The sequence below is a fragment of the Calidris pugnax genome, unplaced genomic scaffold (assembly GCF_001431845.1).
Source record: "Calidris pugnax isolate Ruff unplaced genomic scaffold, ASM143184v1 scaffold41, whole genome shotgun sequence".
NCBI classification, from domain to species: domain Eukaryota; kingdom Metazoa; phylum Chordata; class Aves; order Charadriiformes; family Scolopacidae; genus Calidris; species Calidris pugnax.
Window position 1 is genome coordinate 2,263,371 of NW_015094509.1, and position 22,102 is coordinate 2,285,472.

The 22,102-nt window shown below is 46.2% G+C and overlaps 1 protein-coding gene across 2 annotated transcripts in view; it reads right to left on the bottom strand.

Annotated features, from left to right (window-relative positions):
* PAG1 (phosphoprotein membrane anchor with glycosphingolipid microdomains 1) overlaps positions 1–22,102 on the bottom strand; it is a 127,031-nt gene that overhangs the window by 50,581 nt on the left and 54,348 nt on the right. For both annotated transcript variants that reach the window (XM_014965616.1, XM_014965617.1), the window contains one exon: positions 1,777–1,841. The gene's annotated coding sequence lies outside the window, so the exon portion shown is untranslated. The remainder of the gene's footprint in view (positions 1–1,776; positions 1,842–22,102) is intronic.

Here is a 22,102-nt window from a genome sequence, read left to right on the forward strand (position 1 = left end):
TTTTGAATTAACTGTCCTGGCAGAGTGAACAGAAGTCATAGCCAGAGGCACGGAGCAGATATTCAGGGCCTACTTATGGTTTAGACTCTCCTCCAGAGTCTCCGGCCTCTCTCTGGCTCTCATCATCTCACATCTCTCCTCATTTCATGTCATCCCTCCCACGGATCTCAGATCTCCATGAATCCTGAAAGTCCTTCCTTCTGACGTTAATACAGCAGTGACTTCCGATCGCCTTGTGTCAGGCACATTTGTGTTTGTAATTCCTTTCACACTAGGCAATTCGTTAAGGGCTCTGTTTTGATTACCAAAATGTGTGAACACAATTTTGTATCTCATCTATACCGGGTCACTCTTATGTCAGCTCATTTTTGACGGTGACAGTCTTTTCCCATCCTAAAGTCAAAACAGTATTTACATTTGGTTAGTTAAAATATTTACATTGCACATTCAAATGATGCGTTTTCCCAGTGATAAGGCTCTCTGTGGTATTTCCTCCTGTACCTACTGTGCAGCGGAAACAGATGATTAAGATGAATTCCGGGTGTCTCTAAACAAGCAGATTAAGGAAACAAGCAGCACAGCTATGCTATACTAACACTGCTGGACTTTCTAATACCCATGCAGGCTGTGCAATCTGCCTAGCACTGCACAAAAGCCTCTCTTTTAGGCCCCCAAACTGGAAGAGCTACACAATTTCCAGCCATGGTATTTCAAAGAGATTCTTCATTCATTGACTGTTTATTTGTTCACTTGGGGCATGAGGTAGAGGAAAACCAACAGAAGGAGGTCCTGGGAGAGGAGGTAAGGATGATGTTGTTTGCTGAACATCATAGAATCATAGAATGGTTGGAAAGGACCTTAAAGATCATCGAGTCCCAACCCCCCTGCCCTGGGCAGGGACACCTCCCACCAGACCAGGTTGCTCCAAGCCCCATCCAGCCTGGCCTTGAACCCCTCCAGGGATGGGGCAGCCACAGCTTCTCTGGGCAACCTGTTCCAGTGTCTCACCACCCTCACAGCAATGAATTTCTTTCTGGTGTCTCATCTCAATCTCCCCTCTTCCAATTTAAAACTGTTACCCCTTGTCCTGTCCCTGCACTCCCTGACAAAGAGTCCCTCCCCAGCTCTCCTGTAGCCCCTTCAGATACTGGAAGGCTGCTATGAGGTCTCCCCGGAGCCTTCTCTTCTCCAGGCTGAACAACCCCAGCTCTCATCAGCCTGCCTGCAGACAAAAGCCTTGAGAGCACCATGTCAGAAGTGGTGCAGAGATGATGGGGGCTGCAACCCAGCAGGAGAAGAGAGAAGTGAAGTGGAGATGGAAAGGCGACACTAAAGCTGGCAGTGGAAGGCCACAAAGCGCCATTTCTGGGAGCCAGAAAACACTCGTGACTCCCCTGTTTTAATTTAACACTTCCAAATTGAATAAAAGACTACAAGTGATGCTGCACTGGGACCGGCTGCACCACGAGGTACAGTGGACACACAGCACGATCCTTTCCTCAAGAGGATGGTTTGAGGCTCACAGGAGAGAAAGAGCACACGTATAACACTTCACACAACACCGAAATTGACCGCCATTTAAGACATATTGTCACCTACACAGCAAACAATTTTGCTCACATATTTGTCACTGCTGAGCAATGAAGGACCACCATATGCAAACCCTTCTGAGAAGAAATCAGATGCAGAGTGAAGCAACTTCTCACCCGAGACCTCCATGCAAAAGTAGGAAGAAGAGCTTACAAAACTGGGCTTTCAGCGTGGGTTATTCCTTACCTTACACCACCATCCACCCAGGTCTTCATACAGGCTCTCCCAGTGAGGAAGCAAAAGCTTCTGTGCTGAAAAAAAAATGATGAAGCACAGGTTAAGGAGACGTTACCGCCAAGGCCCTGCCCGTGCTTACATCCACCACGGACTCTGCTGCATCTTTTTGTTTACAGAAACATATACAATAGATGAAAGTTGACTGTGTAAGCAAAAGATATCTATTTTAAATTGACCCGGGCTGCCTAGTGTCAAATACTCCGGAGGAAATGGGTTGTAAAAGTCACTGTATAAATGCAGCACGCAACATGCAGCCAAGGAACTTTAAGGGGGATAATTTTATGTGTGGGAGATGCAATTGCTCCACTTTCTTAAACTAACAGCAAATGAAACTTTGCGTTTGTCAGTTAAAGCACAGCAGTAAAAATAAAGTAACAGGCTCTCCACCAGTGTAAGCCAGTGTATTCACAATGATACACGACCAATTTTGATTTAATGCAAAACCATATTTATCCATATATATTTTTATTTCCTGACAAGACTGCCCATAGTAAAGCATCCACTGAAAAATAGGTATGAATTGCAACTCCTTTAATTATTCTGGTCCCATTTTTTTGCTGGTGTAGACAAGCTTTGAGTTGGGATTTCCACACTTGCTGATCCCTGACAGGTGCAAGAAGGTAATTCAAGAGGTCTCACTCTCTAGGGTCTCACTTCTCTCTCACAGATCTATCTCATTTGATAAATTAAAAAAGCAACAAAACTAGCCTAAATATGCCTATTATAACTTTAAAATGTCCTTCTTTACTGTAGCAGGTGTTGCCTGGAACGTGTCTCCCTGATAAGAAGGTCACTGTGTATGATGCTGATGCCCCAACAGCAGGATGTGTGGTCCAGCATCATCCCTCTGGCGTTTTCCCCCTGGGGAAAGCCTCCGTGGGGGGAGCGTGGAGGCTCATTACCCTCCTGCCCGGTGCCACCACGGAGCATCCCGAGGGGCTGCACATGGGCTGGGGTTGGGGGGTGACACAAAGGGGATGCCGCAACCCTCCCGGTGGAGGGTTTGGGATAAATGTGGGTGCCAAGTTTTGAGTGAAACATCCTTCCCTCCATCCTTCCCATCCTTGCTCCCTGTCCCCGGGCACCTCGCAGCCACAGGGCTGCATCCCCTGCCTTCGGCTGGCCGGCAGGCAGAGCCCCGCCGCTTTTGGCAGAGGGACACCCAGCAGGACGGGCAGCAGCTGCCACTGTCACTAACAGGATGTTTTCCAGAGTTTCTCCTCTGTAAGGCAATGTGTTTGTTCTTGGAAACAGTTGCTCCCTAAGGATCAGAAACCCAACAAGAGCACAAAAGCAGCGTGTGTCCTCCGGGGCTGCGGCGAGCCGTGGGGCGAGCAGGAGGTACAGGAGCTGTGTGCTCCCAAACGACACACAACGAACAAGTGCCGGGCTGGCAGGGGAGAGGAAAGCCCTGCAGTGCACAAATGATGCTCTCCTCCCCCCCAAACATTTAGGGGGGGGGGGGGGGGGGGGGGAGTACAAAAAAAAACAAAAAAACACATCAACCTGTCTTTTGAACACCTCCAGGGATGGGGCCTCAACCACCTCCCTGGGCAGCCCATTCCAATGGCTGAGAACCCTTTTGGGGAAAGAATTTTCCCTAATATCCAGCCTGAACCTCCCCTGGCGCAACTTGAGGCCATTTCCTCTCGTCCTGTCGCCTGTGACTTGGGAGAAGAGACTGACCCCCACCTCTCTACACCCTCCTTTCAGGGAGTTGTAGAGAGCCCCAGTATCTTTCAAATGCCACTTGTGACATTAAGAGCCCCAGACCCGGAGTTGTGTCGGGGGGTCCCTGCCGCAGCTGAGCCCATTCACCCCAAAATGTGGGCACACAAAATGACCAAACAGCCGCAGCACCAAGGCAGGCACTTCTGAGACCACGTTGGTTATCATCCCCAAATAGCAGTACACACTCTCAGAAACATAGTTAACAATTACAAGGAATGGACAGCGATAAGAACAGCAAAAGAGCCAGAAAAGGGCTCAGACAAAATATGCCTTCGCTTTAAAACTAGAAGATAATAGTAATTTAAAAAAAACACCAAAAATTTCACTGAAGTAGCAAGCACACAGGAGAAATATCTGCACAACAACGTAAGATCTTTTTAGCACAGTCTGTGTAAGCTTTGTTACCACAAAGAGACCAAAAAAATAAATGCAACAATGATTTTTCTTTCTGCTGAGGTGCGCGGAACAAATGTTAATTTTTTACCACTGTGCAGGGTATTTCCTAGCCCAGGGACTCCCTGCAGCGGGGAGGAACTGTCTCTGGTAATAGGAAGAAGTATTTACCTTGCCTAATGGCTATATGTTAATGTATTTCTATTAGCAAAATCCACTTAATATTGCATATATGTAATAGCTTCTGGCGTAAAAAGAGAGCTGCAGAATGAAACTAAACGGCATTTTCTTCCTGTGATGGGAACACACACAGATTTTCTCATTCCTAGTAACGCGAATTAAGCCCACATAAAGGGGAGCAGACAAACTTCAACACCCCCCCAGCTGCAGCACAATGCCACCACGGAGCCCCGTTCTCCACAGGACCACGGTGGGCTCCACAACTTCTCCCCGGGGTCCTACCACCCATACTTCAATTAATAACCAAAATAGCGGCCGTGGCTACCAGGCTACCGTAAAGATAAATCCCTTACCTTCAATCAACAAGGACTCCCGGCGCCGGACCCCGCCGGCGTTGTGCAGCAGCTGGCAGGAGAAGCTCCAAAAACTCCCCCCACCCCACCCCACCCCGGGGTAGTTGGGGCAGCTCTAGGAGTTTGTCCCCCCCTGGCCCATTCCATATGCGCGGCCACCCATCCCCACCTTCTCTGGCTGCCAAGGCTGTGAACAGCAGCCCGTGAACAATGCCTCCTCTGTCAGCCCCGCACAGAGCCTGGCACAAAGACACGCTCCCGTGCAGACACACACTTTTTTTTTTCCTTTTTTAAAAATCTTTTTTCTTTTTTTAAAATCTTTTTTCTTTTTTAAAATATTTTTTCTTTTTTTAAAAATCTTTTTTCTTTTTATCCCCCCCACCACCACCACCCCGGAGTACGAGGCTGATGAGGAACAGATGGGGGGAGAAAAAAATCACTTCTGTATTTGTGCTGAGCTGAAGCTTCCCTGGGGAGCAGGATGGTGTGGGCACCCCCGCCGCCGGGAGGGGATTTGGGATCTGCGCCCATGGGAGCGCTCCCCGCCTCGACCCACACATTTTTGTTCCAGCCCCTGGGGGTGGCTGCGTGAGCAAGCAGCCCAAACAGGGGAGGAGTTAGGAGAAATGCAATTTTATGACTTGGAGCCTTGTTTGTCTTTCCGGCAGCAGGACGGAGAGGTGAAACCGCAGGGCAAGGAGAGGGCAGCGCGCCTTCTGCATCCCCCCCACCACCACCTCCCCTCCCAAAACTGCCTTCCCTCCAAAGCTCCCCTCCCTGCTGAGGTGTTACCCCTGGGACGGAGCAGGGATGCGGGATGCGGGATGTGGGATGAGGGATGTGGGATAAGGGATGCGGGATGCGGGACACGGGATGCAGGCTGCAGGCTGCGGGATGTGGGATGAGGGATGTGGGATGCAGGCTGCGGGATGTGGGATGAGGGATGCAGGCTGCGGGATGTGGGATGAGGGATGTGGGATGCGGGATGCAGGCTGTGGGATGTGGGATGAGGGATGCAGGCTGTGGGATGTGGGATGAGGGATGTGGGATGTGGGATGCGGGATGCAGGATGCAGGCTGCGGGATGTGGGATGAGGGATGCGGGATGTGGGATAAGGGATGCGGGATGTGGGATGAGGGATGAGGGATGTGGGATGTGGGATAAGGGATGCAGGATGTGGGATGAGGGATGTGGGATGAGGGATGTGGGATAAGGGATGCGGGACGCGGGATGTGGGATAAGGGATGTGGGATATGGGATGTGGGATGAGGGATGTGGGATGTGGGATGAGGGATGTGGGATGTGGGATGTGGGATGAGGGATGTGGGATGAGGGATGTGGGATAAGGGATGCGGGATACAGGCTGCGGGATGCGGGATGTGGGATGCAGGCTGCGGGATGTGGGATGAGGGACGTGGGATGCGGGATGCAGGCTGCGGGATGTGGGACGAGGGATGTGGGATGTGGCATAAGGGATGAGAGATGTGGGATAAGGGATGCGGGATAAGGGATGCGGGATGCAGGCTGCGGGATGTGGGATGAGGGATGTGGGATAAGGGATGTGGGATACAGACTGCGGGATGTGGGATGAGGGATGCGGGATGCAGGCTGCGGGATATGGGATGAGGGATGAGGGATGCGGGATGTGGGATGAGGGATGTGGGATGAGGGATGTGGGATGAGGGATGCAGGCTGCGGGATGTGGGATGTGGGATGAGGGGTGCGGGACGCGGGATGTGGGATGTGGGATAAGGGATGCAGGCTGTGGGATGTGGGATGAGGGATGTGGGATGAGGGATGCAGGCTGCGGGATGCGGGATGCGGGATGTGGGATGCGGGATGTGGGATGTGGGATGCGGGATGTGGGATGTGGGATGTGGGATAAGGGATGCAGGCTGTGGGATGTGGGATGAGGGATGTGGGATGAGGGATGCAGGCTGCGGGATGCGGGATGCGGGATGTGGGATGCGGGATGTGGGATGTGGGATGTGGCATAAGGGATGCGGGATGTGGGATGAGGGATGTGGGACGCGGGATGCGGGACACGGGATGCAGGCTGCAGGATGTGGGATGAGGGATGCGGGATGTGGGATGCGGGATGTGGGATGAGGGATGTGGGATAAGGGATGCGGGATACAGGCTGTGGGATGTGGGATGAGGGATGTGGGATGAGGGATGCGGGATGAGGGATGTGGGATGAGGGATGCGGGACGCGGGATGTGGGATGAGGGATGTGGGATAAGGGATGCGGGATACAGGCTGTGGGATGTGGGATGAGGGATGTGGGATGAGGGATGCGGGATGAGGGATGTGGGATGAGGGATGCGGGACGCGGGATGTGGGATGAGGGATGTGGGATAAGGGATGCGGGATACAGGCTGTGGGATGTGGGATGAGGGATGTGGGATGAGGGATGCGGGATGAGGGATGTGGGATGAGGGATGCGGGACGCGGGATGTGGGATGTAGGATGCGTTCTCGCACCACTCAGAAACCCCACTCTGGAGCCCCTCTGAGCACGCTGTCCGTCCGTGCCCTCCCTGTGGCACTGCCAGTGTGATTTTCAAGAAAGCACGATGCTTCACAGTCTTAAGGAGCGACTGTAGGCTGAGACGATGAATGACACCCTCAGCAGATGTTTACAGCTGTTGCTACGATGGGAGGAAGACGGCAGCATTTTAAATCCTAGTTTTCTGTAAAACTCCTCATGGAAATCGGAGAGGCAAAGGAGAAAGACTTTTTAAAATCTGACGCCTGTATTTTTTCTTGTTGTGAAAGGACTCTCCACACATTCCACACAACTTCAAGTTTGTTTTCTTTCCTATCAGAAAACAAGAAGCGATCTGAGCTGGCTCCAGAGAAGTCGGTTCTGATCCCTGCTGAAACCAATTGGAATTTTATCATTTAACTCAAATATTCCCAAGCCAAGCTCCACAATAGATGGTAGCTGTTTTAGATTCCTCCACATTAATTATGGTTCTGATCTTCGAGCACTGCAGCTGAACAGAGCAGCAAGCAACAGTGCATTTCCTGCAGACACAGCCCTAAGATGCAGCACAGCTACGAACTCATCCCAGGTCCCTGATGAACCATCACAGCCTTACAATAATTTCCCACGCAATTAGTATTAATTGGTGACTTGCTGGCAATCCCCAGGGGCCCTATCTCACCCTTTTAACAGGTCCTGCCAGGTCAGGCTTGAGGATCATCAGTGGCTCCACTGGTGCCCCATCTCCCGCGGCTCTTTTTTGCTGTTAAATTTTTGGGGAACTGGCAAGGGTTATCTCGAGTAGCGAACAAACACAGCTATGCCACTGCCAAATGAAGGCACAGGAGTTTGTAACATGAGGCAGTAAAATAAGAGTGGAATTCTAGAGGGAATTTATAAACCCTTTTTCTGGAAAATAACTTGTTTCACAGTATTTCACTGAGTCCAAACTGCAGCCCTGCTTTTCAGGAGAACTGAGTGGCAGCGCCAGTGGATAATAACAGTCCAGTAAAACTCTGAATCTCATGTTCAAAATTAAACTGAGAAAGGAGAGCTGTGAACGAGCAACCATCTCTTCTAATTTATTCTTTAATAATGATTCTTAAGGAAACGTCTTCATTTTGTCTATTAATAAGATCGAGTTATTTGTCTTAAGTGCCTTGCCATATGGACTTAAGCAGGATGAAGATTGCTTTATACCAGCAGAGCCCCACAGCAATGAACAAAATCAGATGTTCTTTGACAAAACATTGTAAATATCTGAAATATTTCAGAGTAGTTTCCCAGGGTTGTGTTACAGCTGACATATCTCAAATGTGATCTCTTTTTGCCCTGCAGAATTGCATAAGTAATTTCAAAAATTCATATACTTCTACCGTTTAAAAAAAAAAAAAAAGTGCCGAGGCAATTATTTAGAGTAAAAAAAGATGCCCTAAAAGAGAACTGCAGGGAGGCCAGCTACGTACACCATTCAATAACTAGTAAAGGATGCCAACATCTAATGGTAAAATACATTAGGAAAGGCTTGTTGCTAGAGGCAAGCAGAATTACTTCAACTAAAACAGGTCAAGTATAATCGAGAGCAATGTCTGACAGGCCAGCTTTGTTCCTCCTCCCTTTTCAGCCACTCCTGTTTCTAGTTCACACCAATCAGTGGTCCTCGGCGATACTCTGCTTGTACCATTTTCCTCCTTTATTGGCAAATTTGGGAACTGCAACATAGCACCAATAGGCTGCCTAATGCAAAATGTCTCATACACGGCACACTTTGGCTTGGAGGTAGTTGAGAATGTTAATGGTGGTTCCTTCTCTCGGAAATCTTGGGGCTGGAGTGGAGGAGAGTGCTCCAGCCTGCCCTGTGCCATCTCACTTCGTCTCTAACAATTTACACCTCTAGATTCTACTTAAGGTCTTCACGTTTAGTGTATGCAAACTCAAATGTGAAAACTAAAATTCATAGCATTTGCATTGGTCAGCAGATGTATAGAACTTTATCATTTACAGATACTTGATTTATATGACAAGAGGTAATCTATTTTTTCCTTCAAGATCCTTCTCTTTCTGGATCTGTGTAATCCTAATTGATTTTGATTTTTTAAAGTCCTTATTGTCTTTTTTCCCCCTCACTTCTATGACATGTGAAGATCCAGCCATTATTTTTTAGTGTGACATGAAAATGATTACTTTCAGACTAGTCTCACAATTATTTTAAAAGTAGAGAAGATGACCTCTTTCTCACTGGTGTAACCCCACAGTAATTCCATTAACTTTCACTATCTTTGGATGTACACTGTCCCGCTGAAATGTCCCTCACCTCTATCTCACAAATCCTTAGTTCTCAAAGAGTAGAAAAAACCACATAGATATTGCTCAGGGCAGTTCACGTGGCAAAAGAGTTTTGTCATTCAGTGGAGGGATGGATTAAGGAACCACAGAACGAAAGTTTCAGAGATCTTTTCTGTAAAAACACACGAGAAGAAGGAGTGCAGTGGGCAGTCTGGCAGGGACAGTAAAGTACAGTATGTGTCTTTGGAGTTCTAGGATTATTAGATTTCTTAGTATGCTGCTACTCTCAAAAATCTGGCTTGCTCACAGGCTTTTACAACACACGTGTTTTCACACTCCCACTTTTCATCTACAACTAAGAGACAGAGGGATATAACGCTCAGTTTTCAGAGGACTCAAGACCAAGAGTGTCTTTCTCCAATGAAGAATGCCAAGACTGAGTCACTGTCACTCTAATACCCTGGCATCAAATTCAATCTTTACAGATATAGAGCAAACATCTTCATGCAAATTATGAACATCTCTGTCCATACAGCTAAGAGTTACACTTGAAAATTACTTCTCTAAATAGATGTTACATCAAATCTTCAACTAGACAAAGAAAGACGTGTTCAGGCTGCAGCAGGTGGTAACGAAGCCTTAACCCTAGAGATTTTAGTTAAATTTGGATTAGCTGTTGATGAACACCAATTTGATAACACTGATTCTAGACTTCCCTTAATTAGTGCTTTTCCAGTCAAACCTGTCACTGCTGTTCCTTCCTGCACTAACTCTGTAAGAGCATTACTTCCAGTGACAGTTTTATTTGTAGCACTGCAGGGCACGGGCACGTGCATCTCATCAGGTCCTTCCACCTGCCTGAGCCCAACGCTGGACTGTACCAGGTTCTCTCCATCTGCGGGAGATCCCGGGACTAAACACATAATCACACTTCATCAAGCATCACCTTTTGCTCTGGCTGGGAGCTCGTCAGTCCTGAGAAGTACTTGCAAATCTCCTGCGGATGCTGAAGACACACACACACACATGCTGGACTGCCTCCACTGCTGAAGAGAGCTGTATTTAATTTTGAGCTACCTATGTTAGGGAAGTATTTCACTTGGACATGGATCTTTCGGGTCTCTGGTCTGTTCTCTTCCAAAAGCTCTTAGAATCATAGACTCATAGAATGGTCCGGGCTGGAAGGGACCTCCAAAGGCCATCTAGTCCGCCCTCCCCGCAGTCAGCAGGGACACCCCCAACTAGACCAGGTTGCCCAGGGCCTCGTTGAGCCTCACCTTGAATATCTCCAGGGATGGGGCCTCAACCACCTCCCTGGACAACCTGTTCCAGTGCTCCACCACCCTCACAGTGAAGAACCCCTTCCTCATCTCCAGTCTAAATCTGTTCCCCTCCAGCTTAAAGCCATTTCCCCTCGTCCTGTCACTGCAGGCCTTTCTAAACAGGCTCTCCCCAGCCTTCCTGTAGCCCCTTCAGGTACTGGAAGGCTGCTATTAGGTCTCCCCAGAGCCTCCTCTTCTCCAGGCTGAACAACCCCAGCTCCCTCAGCCTGTCCTCATAGCAGAGGTGCTCCATCCCCCTGATCATCCTTGTGGCCCTCCTCTGGACCCGCTCCATCAGGTCCATATCTTTCCTATACTGAGGGCTCCAGACCTGCACACAATACTCCAGGTGAGGTCTCACCAGAGCAAAGCGGAAGAATCACCTCTCTGGACCTGCTAGCAATGCATCTTTTGATGCAGCCCTCTTGACTAACTCAAGTGAAGATGTCACCTATATAAGTTACACAAGACTTATGGCCATGTGGATTTTCATTTGGCCTATCTAGCATGTGTCTAATGCCCCTTCTCAGAGCCCTCACAAAGATTTAAGGTGTACCAATGCAATCTAAGTTTAATATTGTGTAATACAGGAATAAAAATAACTTTCTTAAATCCTTTTTTTTATAGAAGTTGGTTTGCAGCATTATAGTAATTATGAATACATTCAGCAAAGCATTTTTATGATGCCATTCACAAATTTCTTTCTCCTCTTTCCACCTGTCAAATTAGTACTGATAATGGAACTGAAACTTTCATCTCTGCTTCCAGTATTTATCAAGCTTCTGAGCACAGCTCTTTCGTGTCCATTTACAGTAACCAGAATTTCCAACTGTCTTTTCATCAAATACTTGATAGATTTGGTCTTGCTTTGTCCAGACAAGACCTAATGCATTAAATCTGCTACAGTCAAGACTAAATACTTACATATGGTTTCCTAATGCTACTCATATGACATGGATGGGCACAAATTTGCTTCCTTCGACTTCAGCTTGCCTTTTATTCTTCCCTGCAGCTTCCTCATTTTTATTAAAAATGAAGAAAGAAATCACATTATTAAGTTTGCATTTTTCACTCTTCCTAATCTTCAAGTATTTTCCTAATATTTATAAGGCCCAACTATTCTATGAGAAGAGCTCCTTAGACCACGTAACAGGAGCAAAGTCTTGAATGACCAGGGATTTTCTTTTTTGTTTAATCCTCTCCTGTATCCTCCCACTTTTCCTATTTTCCACTCCTTAATTAAATTTCAGGTCAAAGCTCTTTCTGACTCACAACATTCAAATGTCTTCAGATTTGGTTAAAAAATCATGCAAATCCATCATCCTATATTGTCATAGCTAACCAGGAGAAACTCTCCTGAATTACTTGGGTATATAGACAAGATCTGATTATCTAAATCAAATTGCTAAACTCTAAATGCACAAGGGAATCATAATTTTTTTTCTTAATGTCAAATCAGATTAAAGTGTGCTCAAAATAATTGGCCAGACTATAGGATACCAGTGGGAAGAGGTTCTGGAAATAGGAGTGACACCATGATAATTGGCAAAACAGCCACCAGAAGATATTAATCTATTTAGGATTCGAGGATTTCATTTTGAGATTACAAATGCAAGAGACAAAGAGTGACGTCCTCCAGTCATGTGCTGACAAATTGCGATAGAGCAGCTGAGAAGAAGGACACCCATGTCACTGCTGCACCACCAGCCACCACTGCTCTGCATCCTGCCTCTTAGGGCTGACTTGCATCTCCAAGTCCTGATCCTGTCAGACCTGTCTGAATTATCCTGGTTTTGCTGCCAGGATTGGTGGCATCATTATCATACTCAGCAAAAGCATAAGAGATACGCTGTTTGTACTCAGCAGATTGCATTTACATGAAAAGTAATTATTAAGAGGTCATTTTCTCTGCACAAGTAAGTATTTGCACAAACCACACAAGTCCTCTTACCAGAGCTACTGCTCTGCAGGAACTGTTGAATGCGCATTTAAGTATTGAATCAGTGATAAAGAGATCAGTAGCATTTATTTATTCATAAAACCAGGGATATTAAAAAAAAAAAGAAAAAGGGAGAGAGAGAAAGGGAAACCATTCTTAGAAATCTTGATTTAACCACAGTGAACTGAGATAGCCTTTAATACTGGAAGATTCATTTCAGGAAAAACTGGATGGGACGCAGACTGTCAGTTAAGAGTTCTTGGGCTCTTTGATTTTCACCAGTGAAAAATGGTTTAAAAAGAAGGAAAAACAAGATGAACAACCTTAATCCCCTTCAAAACATAAAGTTGGTAGATTACATCAAGTATTTTGTAATACAACTAAGGCTGTTTGTGCTGTTCTTCTAATTACCCACAGGACAGAGCAGAGACCTGGACGCTTGTGCACTTGCTTTGTGTGGCACTAGCCTGAAATCTAGCAATATTGCCCAAAATTTGACCTATGTTATAGGTATAAAAGGGAAAAAAAAACAACAAACCAGCCTAAAGAAGCTGCTGGCACCTCAAATTTATAAAGCTCACGGAGCAGGTGAACAACAGATCAGTAAGAGAAGACATTTCCAGCTTCTTTCTGATACTATAGTCTCGGGATTTTATGCTTTTTGTCTGGACTCCACACTACCTGTGAGAGATCAGACCTAGTTTTATATGCAATATTGTTTAATACTTTGTTCTCCCTTGTTAAAACTTGCCATGGATGGATTTGCATCTATCTGGAAGCCTCACCCAAATTTGGTTCTTGAGGCTGGACTGAAAGAATTAATTAAAAAGGAAAATTAAAAGAGAAAACTCACAAGTGTCAGATACAGCCAGGCTTACGCAAGGGTGCTGAGAAACTGGACCCAGCCCTTATTTTCAAGTATACTTTCAACTCCATGGCACATTTGAAGCAAACACATCTCAAGGTGAAGTGGCCCAATAAGCCAGAGGTGCCTGACCACCATGGGAGCTCTCTGAAAGCTCTTTTTTTGTCAAATTGAGCAGCTAGAAATACACTTGAACTATTTAGAGAAGTTTCAGTCCAGAAATGCTCATCCCCCTGCAGAAAGCCACCGAAGCTGAACATTCAAGCCCTTTTCCACTTGCTTCCAGCAGCAGTAATTAATGTGGGAAGTGCAAAAATTAAAATAAACCAAATTCCTCCAGTTCCTCCCTTCTTATATCTGCTCATAAAACTTTTGCCCTGATCACACAGCATAGCTGTGACAGAAGCTAGTTTTGGTTACGTTTTTGTTTTTTATAACTAGTAGCAACATCATGAAAACTATCTCAAGCATCTCAACTCTCAAGTCAAGGTTGACTCTCAAGACTCAATCCCAGCCAGCAAGAAGGGGCTCAGCTTTCGGCATGCTCCACTCCAGCAGACTTTGATATATGAAAGTATCTGCAATGGAGAGTTTACCCTCTCATTATTAAGTCTCTACAGAACCATGGGTCGATACAGCAGGTGATACCAAATGGAAGCTGCTGAGACAGACCACCACCACCAAGCCTTCGTCTACCATGATGTCATTTCAGTGGATGAGTTTTGCAGCTACCTGCTGTTTGTGTGCCACCACAACACAGCCCTCCCACCGGCGCTCTTCCTCTCCCCAGCTCTTCCAGTCTTGCTTTTTCCTAGTCCCTCTCTGAAGCCTCCACTGATTTGGGCATTTCCTGGTGTCCATTTCTGAGGTTGTACATCCATTACTCACTACAAATGCAACCTGCAACATCAGCCTGGAGAAAAGGAGGCTGAGGAGAGACCTTCTCACTCTCTCCAACTCCCTGAAAGGAGGGTGTAGCCGGGGGGAGTCGGTCTCTGCTCCCAAGGAACAGGCAACGTGACAAAAGGAAATGGCCACATGTTGTGCCAGTGGAGGTTCAGATTGGATATTAGGAAAAATTTTTACATGGAAAGGGTTCTTAAGCCTTGGAATGGGCTGCCCAGGGAGGTGGTTGAGGCACCATCCCTGTAGGTGTTCAAAAGATGGGTTGACATAGTGCTTAGTGACATGGTTTAGTGATGGTTTTTATCAGGTTGATGGTTGGACTCGATGATCTTAAAGGTCCCCTCCAACCTGGACAATTCCATGATTCCTCCCGTGTGTGGGAGGCAGCAGACAGAGTGGGTTGATGGAGAGAGAATCCAGAGCATCACTGCTCCAACCAGAGCCTGGACAAGGAGGACTTCCCAGAACATTTGTATGTTTCTCCCTTGGGAAAATAACTTTCTAAATCACTCTGCCAGCAGCAACTGAACACGACACTGAAAGAATTTTGTAATAGCTTGTGGATGACAAGATTTTTTTTAATCTTTGAATGTGATCTGTGTCATTTTTACGTAAGTTGCTGAGACAGCCAACAGGATAGCAGAGCCCTCCTTCAGACTCTGTGCTGGACAAAATACACTGGGCAAGACAGTAAACAGTATCAGCTAAACCAACTTACTGAAGTGGGAGAGATGCTAGCATAAAACCCTAGAACAGAGATCAGAGGAGGGATTTGTTTAATGGAGCAAGCTTTGCCAGAACACAAAATAGCACAGCGCAGATGATGCCATTAGCCTACCTTTGGAAAAAAAACCCACAGTTAACCAAATCCTGAAATTCTTGTTCAGCATTTGCATTAAATCCATGGGAATTGCATGGGCTTCAGCATGTGTTTTCTCCCACACCAAAGCAGCCAGATGGACAGACAGGGATGTGAGAAAAACATTTTCTGTCAAGCTTGAGGGCAGATGAACAAGTGAAAAAAAGCCCCCACGTACATCCACCCTCCCACCCCAAGCATTCACCTGGCTTCCCCAGAGCACTGAGAAAGCAGTGGGTGGACAGCCAGTGGGACACACTCCTGCCAGCACCTCCACCACATTTGAGAAGCATTCCTGGGGTGCTCTGTGCCGTGTTGGGGTGGGGAACAAGACTGGGGCTCCCCACCTCCACTGCCCTGCCACCCAGCACGGTCCCGGAGAAGAGAAGTTCTCCCTGTTTCACAGCTGTCAGTTACTGCAACACAGAAGGTGGCTTTCTATAAATAGTTGCTTTTCTGCTAAAATTCACCTTCCCCAGCTTCCCTCCTAGCAGTTGTTAATGGATTTCATTACGGCTTTTCTCCTCTCTGCAGAGAAGGCTCCCGAGCCGTGGCAGCCGGCTGTGAGCTTCCCCACGTCGGGAACGCCGACGGCTCCTGAGATGCTCCTGGTGCCTCCGAGACATCGCCAACAGCCCAGCCGTGACACAGAGCATCTCAGCTTCAGACAGGATCACCAGCCTCTGCCCTGGGAATCCACAGGGTAAAGTGCTCCTCAGCTCACAGCTGGGGAGAGGAGGGTGCTTTACACACTGCGAGCAAGAGAAACGCTTCCTTCGAAACCAGCGGGGCAGAGGAAACAAATTAATCACGCGAGATATTTAGGAAAGCCTCACCTCTCCTCAAGTGTTTCAGCAATAATGTTCAACAAATGGTAGTTGTACCCTCCCTGCCTTTGCTTTTACTGCCTGAGGAGGGGAAAGACAAACTGTTCACTTCTCTTTTTTTCCCATCACTTTCAAAATCAGATTTTCAGGGTGGCCGTTTGCATCCTCTCTGTACTGGACACCAAAAAATCACAGGCAAAGCCTGAATCTTTGCTCAGAGAGACCTCCCAGGAAGCCCAGCTTGGAAAGCAGCCCCTGGGAAACCAATGCTTACTCCCTGCCACTGCAAACATCACAGCCCATAATCCCAATTGGGCCAATTAATGTGGGTCTCCTTGTTTTTTTACTTTCTTAATTTTATGGAACATAGAGAAACTAAACTCGAATAAGGGCAGGTTATCTCATGTGTGTAGCCCCTCGAAACTAAACCACAGACAGTAAGAATGTGAAGTACCAGCCACACACAGACCTTCTCCAAGAGATTCCATTAGCACAGAGATGTGACTGAGCTAGCAGATACGCCTTAAAAAACCGCAGGGCAGAGAAATCACCTTGCCTCTCTGTATGAAGCTGCTTTTTTCAGTAGGGGTTTGGATGTGGGAGGTGTTGGGTTTGTTTTAGTTTTAGAGTGGGTTTTTTTAGCTCCAAATTTTCATTCATTCCAAATCTTGATTTTAAAAAAACCACACAACCCCCCTCAAAACTTATTTTGCTTGTGTTTCGTGATCTTATGACTAAGAAAAGCTCCACGCAAATATATGTACATAAGGCAGTCATTTGCCCATTTAAATAGGAGGCAACTCTTTGCATGAATTTGACGTTGTCAGTAAGCATAGGAGGTGTCAAATGCTTTGGCCTTTTCATTGTTTCTTACCGATACAATAATAATTGCGAATAGCTCCTTTTTTAAAAAGTAAAACACTGACAGTGCTATTTGGGTTCTTTGTAACAATATTTAACACAGGCTAGGGCGTAAAAGAATAAGCAGCTGAAGTCATACCTCCGGATAAAGTTCGTATCTGCCACCCAGTGTAACTGCACGGACAAAACCACTTTTAAGGGACAGAAAGACAAGGTGAATTAAGGGCTGCTGTTACCCGTGGCCAACCATCTCCGACTTCTGCTTCCATTCTTCAGCCCCCTCTTTGCTGCAGCCACATCCCTGTCCTTCCCCCGCCGGCTGCTCCATCCCTCTCCTGCCGGCAGCATCAGAAGGACCACTCACAGCACTGGGTATTGCCTGCTCGATTCATCACTGAATCAACACGACAGAAATCCCCCAGGCACGCCAAAGGAACACCACATTCATGCGTTGCCTACGCTGCAAGAGCATCTCTCAAAATGCCTAGAAAATTCTTTCAGATGACCACGGCTTTGTTCTTGCTGCACAGACGCCCAGACACCCGCCTGCTCAGGGTGACGCTTTTATAGGGATTGTTTTAACTGCATTCTGTCCCATCCAAGCACGCAGCCAAAAAAATGTAAACCCTGCTCTTGATGTAGTCTTTTCCAATACAGATGGAGTGCACAGGAACCATTTATCCTTCGTGTTTTTATTTTCAGCTTTATCATTTCCATTTGCTCAAGACCCCTTGTCACTTCTGATTTCGGCGCTAGCCCTACGAGAGTTACACACGTGGCTGTTTTGACCCAGCAACCTCCTCCCATCCTCAGTTCTGCCTTAACGAAAAAAGACAAAAGCAAAAGGTTGACCCCTCTGTGTGATTTTATGTTCTTACTAATAGTGCCAAAAGGGGGGATGAACATGTGAAAACAACACAGAGCCGCACGTGTGCAACATGAAGGATTCCTATTGCTGCAGAGACCTTATCTTTTGTGCTTTCCCGACTCTACAGTAAATTAGAGACACTTCTGCACGGTGAAAATTAGCGAGGGAGTCTGCCTTGCAAACAATTCCCTTTAAAAACGCCCTGTAAGGGACCACTCGGCAGCATTAAACTTTTTGTCTCTTAAACATGCGATTCTCTACTGAAAGCGGATAATGTGAAATAAAGTACCAGAAAATGAAGCGGTTTAAGATTATACACAGTCAGTTGGGCTTTCTCTAAAGAACCATTACACGGACCTTTTACAGCTTGCAAAGCTGAGTTTGTGGAAGCCAAAAGGGGCAGCGTGGATAACGGCAGGCTGGTGTCAAAGGACAGGATCCCACAGGATGGGTTTGCATTGCAACCGCGCTAATACCCATGTCACATCAAAGGGCCGGAGTGATAAATGGGAAATGAATGGCAAGATTAATTCCTGGTGGCTTTTACAACTACCAGCCATACTGTCAGGGCAGCAACACCAGTCAGGAAGTTTTGCTCCCCATGGCTAGGCTGGTTCCTGCTCTGAACTGGGACCTTGACTCTGTGACATCGCAAGCAGGAGATGCTACAGGTGAGGAGGCTTCAGAGAGCTGAATGTGGAAAGTATACAAGGATGCAGTGCTCTCCTTCTTGCTTGAGGAGACCTCATCCTGGCCACTGGACCAGCCTATCATTTCTCCATCATCAGGGTGGAAACCCTTCTTGCAGGTGTGTGCTCCTCGGAGCGGTGCAGGAGGGTTTGGCAGCTGGGAAAGAGAAAGATGGGGATCTTGAAGCCTCTGGAAAGATAAGAGGCAAGTCAGGATAAGCAGGTCGGATGGGTGTCTGTGCTGTATCGACACACAGTGAGATCAATGTGCATGGTGGCTAGGCTGGGTGGCCACCTGAGAGTCACCAGGCTGGAGCTCTATGTTCAGCAGCCTTTCAGACACAGCTTAGGAAAACGTGCCCTGAAGCAAGATTTAATATCTTTCCACTGGAACAAAAGGTCAGAAACCTCGAGATAACCTTGCACCAGCTTCCCTTCTCCAGTGAGATCCAGCTTCTGTCTGGCAAACGCTCAGGAGCTGCACAAGGCCAAAGCTTTATCGCTTTCTCATGGAGCCTGCGTTGGGAATCTTAAAGCAATGGGATGCCGAGTTCAAACAATCTCATTCATGGCTTTAACTTTTGAAAGAAGCAAAAATAAAAACAAAGAAATGACACTAGTGACGCTTGCAATCACTGCCAAAAAGCAGGATCAACCATATGAGCTGAAAAACTAAATATATAACATATGAGTTTCAGAGTGTAGGTGAAATCAGAGCAAAGATGTGTCTTACAACAAAGCTATGAAAGGAATAGTAAATAGAACTGGCAAAAACATTGGTGTATTTTAAAAAAATAAACCCCAAAAATTATTTAAATCAAAGCTACTTAGACTTAGCTACAAGTATGAAAAGAAAGGAAAAAAATAAAGTAATATGGACCTGACTGTGCTAAGATAAAGCCACATGAAACTGCGTGCATGCTGAGAAAGATGGTTTGCCTTTTTTTTTTTTTTTTTTTTTTAAATAGCACAACTTCCCATCTGCTTGTGGACGGCAAACAAGAGTCCCAAGGCCCTGATCCATACCAGAAACCTCCACGCTCACTCTGGTCTCCCATAGCACAACCACACCAAGCTTCAGCTCTCATATATCATTGGAAATATGTCTGAGTACATTTTGTGTCCAAGCTCTGTGCGGAGAGGTGCCGGACCCTTGAGGAGCCCACAAGCCTCTACAGACAGAGTGCTCAGCCTCTACAGTTCAGAAGCGCCGGCACCCGAAGGAAAAGACCCTTTAATTTTGGAACTGAGCTCACGTAGGGGCTTAACACAACCACCCACGCTGGCTGCAGAAGGGGGTTTCCTTTTTTTTTTTTTTTTTTTTTAAATAGCACAACTTCCCATCTGCTTGTGGACGGCAAACAAGAGTCCCAAGGCCCTGATCCATACCAGAAACCTCCACGCTCACTCTGGTCTCCCATAGCACAACCACACCAAGCTTCAGCTCTCATATATCATTGGAAATATGTCTGAGTACATTTTGTGTCCAAGCTCTGTGCGGAGAGGTGCCGGACCCTTGAGGAGCCCACAAGCCTCTACAGACAGAGTGCTCAGCCTCTACAGTTCAGAAGCGCCGGCACCCGAAGGAAAAGACCCTTTAATTTTGGAACTGAGCTCACGTAGGGGCTTAACACAACCACCCACGCTGGCTGCAGAAGTTAATGTCCCTCCTGGGTGTGACACCCCGGCGAGGAGCATCGTGGACAGGCGGTGGCATTGCTGCGGTCCCCAGGCTGCCCTCCTCGGCAGGCGTGTGGGGCTGACCACAACGGGGGGCTGGCTGGAGGAGAAAATCCAGGAAATACAGTGATACTGAGACAAGAGTTGTTCCTCAGTTCCCCTCCACGCAAGGACCTGGACCTTTTTGAGCCAAATCAGTGCTTTTCAATTTTTTTATCCTCTCCCCCCTGGGCACGGATGCTGTGAACCCTTCCAGGCCCAGCGGGCCACTGCCACATCAACAGCCGTAGAGGAGATCCTGAAGAAAGTTCATTTATTTTCCAGCATTATTGCAGTTAATTGGAAACATCTGCTACAAATATCTGTATGCCAGAAGCATCCCAAGCTACTAGGCAGTCTCTGCAGGAATACCCACTCTGTCTTTTGTGGATAGGTTTTGCCACCGGCATCTTTATTGTCAAAGAAAAGACACCATAAGACTAATCGTCCAAACGCACAGTTTAAATTGTCTCTGCTCGTTTTCACACAAAGTAGTAACATATGTTGTGCTGTCACAGCTGTGAAAGATATTTTCATCTCCTCGTTTGGCTTTTAACTGCTTTCTTGCAGTGAACCAGGTCATGGAGTTTTGGGAACACTGCTCCCCTCTGACACCCGGTAGCATCCTTAACCTAGCACAGAGCTGCAGGAAGAATATTCAAGTACATGCAATTAGCATTTTACATTTGTATTGAGATTAATGTCAATATATTACGTTAATGTAATCACATTACTTAATGTAATGTGAGCGTTAAAAATTTGTGTAAGTATTTATGTGAATAAAGGGTAATTATTTGAATGTCTAGCGGAAAAAAGTTCCTGTGGGGATAGAAGACAGCCTAAGTACGAAGTCTTTGCAAATCCCAATAAATATATTCATTGAGACCTACTGAACATCTGGGCTGGAACTTACAACACAGGATTTCTAAACAGGTTGTCAAAGATAATGAAAAATTTAAGCGCAGACTGGGCTTTTTAAATATTATTAGCCCTCTGTCTGACTCTTCTGAAATTTTCTTTTTTAATAGGCTGAAATGTGAGACACGACCACTTTTAGCAAAACAAATCTGTCAAAATTGTGAATAATGAAAGAAAATCAGAATGTCAAATTTATTTTATTTTAGGGAAAGCAATGAACAAAGACATTAGTATGTGGTTATATCTCTAATCTTTAACGAAGTTAGACCAAACCAGAAAATGTCTATACTATGGAGCTTGCCCTCAACAGCTGGAGACTTCTTACTGACTGTACAAGGCAGCATAATGGAAAAAATTGTTTAAAAAGGTAAAGAGTAATAACTCAGAACTTCCAAAGACATCTTTGAAGCAGATGCTCCTCCCTAAGATGCCAGACTAGGAAACTTTATTCACAGAGAAAAAAAAAAACTGAGATTTTGAGCCTGATTTTTTAAAAAATAAATTGCCACGGGTAAGATTTTCACGCAGATGGTCACTATGAATTCTAATCTCAAACCAGATTAGGAACATATTTTCCTTTTACACGAAAAGCAGAAATCAACCTTCTGTAATATAATTTTTAGATCCTCTCCCACCCCAAGGGTAAGAACAGACACAGATTTCTCATTTAACAGTGTGGGAATGGACATTTCTGTGTCGACACCATTAAGAAGTTCCAAATCACGCTGAAGGAACTTGCACCCATTGACAGACAGAAAAAATGAACTGTGAAAAGCAGGAGATCACGTAATGTCTGGATACATACTTTCATTTGGGAGAATCACGTCGCTGGTAGTAATATCACAAAAATAGTACGGCCTCTAACTGAAAGAGCAAGTATTCCCTTATTCCCTGGAACAGCAGAGTTCCCACACGACATTATAACTGCAGCAATATTTAGGATGTGAACTTTTGGGCTGGTTTTCTTCATGTTGTGCAAGGAGTTTATGAGGACCATCATCCCTTCATCTCTCAGGTTTGAACAAGGTAGTTTGTATTTCTTTCTGCTTTCCTCACAAAGAGGCCGGCAACG